The sequence below is a fragment of the Vespa crabro genome, chromosome 11 (genome assembly GCF_910589235.1).
Source record: "Vespa crabro chromosome 11, iyVesCrab1.2, whole genome shotgun sequence".
In the NCBI taxonomy this organism is placed as follows: domain Eukaryota; kingdom Metazoa; phylum Arthropoda; class Insecta; order Hymenoptera; family Vespidae; genus Vespa; species Vespa crabro.
Genome location: NC_060965.1, coordinates 3005901 through 3011900, shown reverse-complemented (window position 1 = coordinate 3011900; position 6000 = coordinate 3005901). Strand labels below are relative to the sequence as shown.

Sequence of the window (6000 nt, the reverse complement as noted above, 5' to 3'; positions counted from 1 at the left end):
GGTCCGATCGCGCTTAATAGCACGAAATTATGCCGAAATTGGATTTTAATTTAGCGGCCTCGAGGCAAATGTATTCAAATTAGCTCGAAGGAAATAACGAGGCCCTCCTCTACGAGGGCCCGCAGGGTTAAATAAATTTCCTTTCTGTTAATGATTATGTAGATTGAACGACATTTCTTTTCGTGCACGGCGATACGTCGCCTCGTGTCGCGTCGTTTTCGTTAACATTCACGAAAGAGAGAAAGAAAAAAATGGGACGAAAGAAGAAGGGAGAGGATATGGTGGAAGGCCAATGAAGGGTAACGAAGGAGGGGAGTGCACGAAACCGAATTAAGGATAATTGCCTCGCGAAAGAGGAAGACCGAAGGAATGGTAGAACAAGGGTGAAACGTGGAAAGAGAGAAGGAAGAGACAATCATTGGTGTACCTCGTCGCAGGAATCAATTTTCGAGGACGTGGCACATTGGATTCCTCTTCTGCTGACCATCACCAGTAATAACGATAGTATCCATCTTTCTGTTTCTCTCTCTCTCTCTCTCTCTCTCTCTCTCTCTCTCTCTCTCTCTCTCTCTCTCTCTCTCTCTCTCTGTCTGTCTTCCTCTTCTTTCTTTTCATCTTTTTCTTTTGACTTTTTTCTTTCTCTACGAACAATCGCACGCGATTTGCATTGGTAATCATTTTGATCTATATTAAGATGCGATTACGTTTCAATCTATAAAGTTATCCCACGTAAAGTATCCTGTTTTTTTAAGTATCTAAATTTGTTGAAATAGTAAGAGTGGGTCGAGAACTTTCTCATTGTTCTCTGTAAAATCAATATTGTCAAGATCGTTATAATACATACATAGAATTAGTTGCGTAGTTTTCCTAGCCAGTGAGATTAACCCGAAATAAACGGCTCCTTGTGTCGCATCGATAGTCGCGTGCCAAGCAAGTCGGGGATAAGAGAGATGGAGAAGGAAAAACAGGTTGTGGCTGGCGTGACGCGTACTCGACCTTTGACCGACTTGCAGCACAAAGTGTCGTGGGATATCGATTTAGGAAGACTCCGTGGTACCTCGCAAGGGCTAAAGATTTTAATGAAACGATTTTAAAGGACTCAACGACTAAATTCTTTTCTTTTCAAATCAATTTATATATTGATATATAATTATCATTAATAACTTAAACAATTAATGATTATAGAGGTGAAATAAACTTGATGTTTGAATGATTTTAGTAAATTTCCAAGTTTTTCCATTAATATGAAGGAGGATTTATATAAACTGGAAAACAATATCTGCAAACTGTATTCTATCTGTTGATTTATTTTATCTGCACTGTATGTTATTTCAGCAACACAGGCGAACAAAATCTGTTGATATGAAAACAGTGCGATCATCAAATATTTTATAGAGACAATTAACCAATTTTACAATATGTATATCTTTACAATCAAATAACCCGATCAAAATTCACGTCATTATCGATATATTTCCCTACATTGTTCCGATTTTCGATTCGAGAAATTCTGCGAACAATGCTGAGTTTAAACGAGTGGTATAACGATGCCGGAAGGAAAGGAAAAACGAGAAAAGAAAAAAAAAACGAAAAGTGCAAGGGAGAAAGAGAGTAAGGGAGAGAATGGAAATTCGTAACCAGAAAGTGTCGAGCGAGAAACGTGTTGCGTTAAAGGCATAGGCAACGATAAAAAAAAAGGGGGTTAAAGGGAGTGATACTAGGCATGGTTAAAGAGAGAGAAAGAGAAAGAGAGAGAGAGAGAGAGAGAGAGAGAGAGAGAGAGAAAGAAAGGGGGAGATACACACATACGTAGAAAACAGAAGATCGCGAAAGAAAGAGAAGAAACGTCCTTTGAATCAGACCTAAGCGAAGGTTCGTAGGAAAGCGCCAGTGGAGTGTACGCGAAGAGGTAGGATGTCGAGGAGGAGATGCTGGAAGGGGAAAGGAGAGGAAGAAGGGGGGACGGAAAATGGAAGGGGTAGCTAGGAGTACCAGCAGGCAAAAGAAAACGAGCGTGCGGAGGGCGCGACATCGGCCGCTGCAAATTGCAATTTTGTTGTGAGATCATTATAAAATACATAATGCCGAGTCTCCTACTACCCCCCCAACCTTCCGCCCGTCGTCCCTCTTTCTCTTCTTCTTCTTCTTCTTCACCCATCGTTTCTCATCCTCTCGGCATTGCCACACCAGCCGCAGAATCCTCCCTCTGCCTCCTCCCTCTCTACTTCTCTCCCTTTCTCTCTCTCTCCTTCCTCTTCCTCTCTCTCAATCTCTTTCCCTCTCTCTCAATCTTCCTCTCTCTCTCTCTCTCTCTCTCTCTCTCTTTCTCTCTCTCTCTCTCTCTCTCTCTCTCTCTCTCTCTCTCTCTCTCTCTCTCTCTCTCTCCCCAGCACCTTCAACCGGCAGGCATCCTCCGGCTGCACGACGGAGTTTGCACGAGAAGAGAGGAGGCAGCGTCTCGTTAAAAGTTTCTAGCGACGCGTATTCTTAATAGTCTGCGCGCGGACACGCCGTCATTAAAATTATAACCAACCTCCTATGCCACCTACTACCTCCTCTCACTCTTCACCCCCACCACCTCAACCCCTCTCGTTCTCCTCGTCCTTCTCTAACCATCACACTCCTTTCCAACCGGCCACCCAACCATCCTGTTTCGCAGCTTCCGCGTTTTCGCATTTTCCATCCCCTTTCACTTGCTCGCAACGACAGCCCGGGCAACCCGTTCCTTCTTTCTCCTCCCTCTTCTCTTACTCTTACTCCGTTAACGCACACTCTCTGAATGTGTCCGTTTAATCGAGCGCTGATGAAATCAAGAGAATCTACGCTCACCCACAGACTCATACTTCTTACTCTAATTCTGATTGTCAGTCTGGTGATTCGTTAGATGCGATCATTCTTGATTGTCCAAATTGAATATTGAAATACCTTATAGAACTGAACGCTGATTGAAACGTAAAAGTTTAACTTAATGCGGTTGCCGCAGTTTTGTTCTATTTTTATTGATCTCCCACCATTTTCAATGTTCTTCATTATAATGGATCAATTAATAATATTCAATCATCAATAAAAATATCTTGAAAGAAAGTGGAAAAGGCTTAGTGAGAAAAGTAAAACAATGAAACGAAGAAATACTTTCGATCCGTGATCATAATGTAGGTTTAAACTTATGAAAACTCGTAGTCCTGGTAAACGCGTAAATACGAGGCTACCGAATAATATTATATATGCATATTATATATATAATATATACACACAGGTGTGTGCTCGTATACATGTATTCTCGTGAATAAAGTAGCGGCAGAACCCGGTTGAAGGAAACAGAGAGAAAGAGAGAGAGCGAGAGAGAGAAAGAGAGAAAGCGAACGAGAGAACCCATGTCGGATATAATCGTCCGGTATTTAAGTAGTGAGTTTAGATACACCGGGTATATTTAAACGTGCTTATTATCATATAAATACAAGTTGGACGTTCAATTTACGCGGCCGAGTTCTCTCGCTCTTCCGAAGCCCAGCTCCCTCAACCTCCTTGCCGTATCCCACCTCGACCCTTACCCGTAGGAAACCCACGCGAGCGCACGCTCGTGCGTAAGCGTCTCTACGTGTCGGCGAAGTTACAAAAGTTATTATTGTTATTACCGTACCGTTTCGAAAGTTTTGTTGCTCACGCTCTAGCTACCCACCCACTTACACCCACCTTACTACCCACTTTTCCTTCCTTTCTTCCTTCCTTCCCGCATTTACTTTATTTCCTTTCTGTTTCCTTATCTTTTCACTCTCTTTTTTTCTTTGTTTCTCTGATCTAATCACACCATTCTCATTAGTGCTAGATTTAATTAACGTAATCAAGTTTTCTCAATACACGAGAAAGTATATTGAATACTTTATCGAATTCATTCTAATAGTTACTTTAAATCTAAGAAATTTGTTTTCTTTCGTACAAACAAATTTTCTCTATTTCGGCCATTTTCAATATATTTATTTGTAAATAATATAAAAACATTATAGAAGAAAGGAAGGAAATTTATTATATACACCATTTCAGGAATACTTTTACCATTCTATCCTTTTGAATGAACGACTCAATAAGATCGCAAAACAAATAACTTTTAATCTGTCCTTGCGTGACGTGGATTATGTCTGGGCTAGCTTATCGACGCGTCGTTCTTGCGTCCTGTCCACTTTTTTACTCACCCTTCTACATTTTCGACATGTCTCGTCAAATCCTATGGTCTCGATCGACAGAGGATAAATTTTATACAGTAAAAGGATTATAAGAGAATCCTTTAAAAATGCATAATTGTACTGAAAGAATAATCGGATCTTCTAATAGATTGTTTATGTCATTCAAATGTAATATATACATATCAAAATAATTTATTATTTTTAATTTGTATTTATATTATCTCATACTTAAATATTTTAAACGATATAACCCAATCTAAGAAAGTTTTAAACGAAACAAATGCTTTTTGAAACAGAATTGAATGTGAAAAAAATTATGAACATATTTAAATAACTCCAAACGCATTTTAATTATATTAGTATGAAAACCAGGCTTCCTGTCTCCTCATAGTCTACACGCAAGTATTCTGCATTAACCGGGCTTAATCTTGCCATATAAAATATCTTATGAAATAAAAGCGCGTAAAACGAAACGTTCCAAATTGAAAATTCTCGAATAATTTAATATATTAATGGAGGCGCTTTGAATACGGATGCCTCGGAAATTTATCGTTAACCCGAACTTGCGCGTGCTCGCTCGTTTGATTTTGTGCTAGCGGATTTTTATGCGTGGCAACCTGAAACATCCAATTTCAAATTTCGCGAGTAATTTAATTCAACAATTTGCGCTGGTTCGCTATTGCGCGTGCGCGAACGAGGTACAGTCGTAGCGACCCTTTGGAAAATTTACAAGCGTGCGCGCGCTTACTCGATAGGGGGTAAAATGTGAAAGAGAGACCGAGAGAACGTTTTATTTAACCACACTGGTCTTTCACGCTCGAATGAAGTTTAAGAAATTTGCATTTCTCGGAGAAGTTCGTAATTATGATTATCTACGTGTACGATTGTGACTGTCAGAATGAAAAGAGGGATCAGAAATTTTTATCATGATTCCAACGTCTCTTCTTTTACTTCCCCCATTTTCAATAATTTTTAATTGAAAACTTCATTATTCTTTTTTTTTTTTTCTTTTTTTCTTATAATAATGCACATCATCTTCATAGTTAGTTATCGTTTCATGGCAAACTAAAATAAGTAAAAAAAGAAAAAGAACAAAAAGAGGGAGAAAGAGAGAGAGAGAGAAAGTCTTTTCTAATTTACGTAGAAATGAGGGACGAAACGAAAACGCGAGAATGTCGAAATGGCTGACGGCCGGTCGATATCTCGAATTATACATTCTCTTGTCGGAGGAGAACGGCCAGCTACCGTGTATGTATACCCGGCGTTCGCGCGCGCGAGAACGTGCCTTTTAGATATATACATAGATACTATATCAATGTACCGGGGTAATAACCCCCGCGCGATTATAAAGGCACCATTTGGCTTAATATTTAACGATCTTATTAATAACTCAGGGAATACAGAAAGAACCATGCACGAGTGTCTCGTTTCCGAATCGATTATCTTTTACTACACCCCGACTTACCCCTAAACCCCCATACCTTTCCTCATCCATCTTTTCCATGACTTTATGTATTATCGATGATTCTTCTAACAAATTGTAGAAAAAACAAACGACGCTTCGAGTTTTTCTACAGGAAAGAAGTATTTATTTAAGTGAGAAAAAGAAAAAAACTGGCTAGAAATTACCACTTATTATTTATACATATATTTATAATATTGTCACTCAGTCATCTTTTTTTTTTTTTTTTTTTTTTTTTTTTTTTTTTTTTTTTTTTTTTTATTAATAGCCATAGATAATGATACACTTCGTTAATGGCTATTATACTTGATCAATGTTAAAAATTCAATAATATTCAAATATACATATATGTCAGAC

General features: G+C 38.8%; 1 protein-coding gene across 6 annotated transcripts in view; it reads left to right on the top strand.

Annotated features, from left to right (window-relative positions):
* LOC124428169 (thyroid receptor-interacting protein 6) overlaps positions 1-6000 on the top strand; it is a 227225-nt gene that overhangs the window by 206924 nt on the left and 14301 nt on the right. The gene's annotated exons all lie outside the window — the stretch shown is intronic.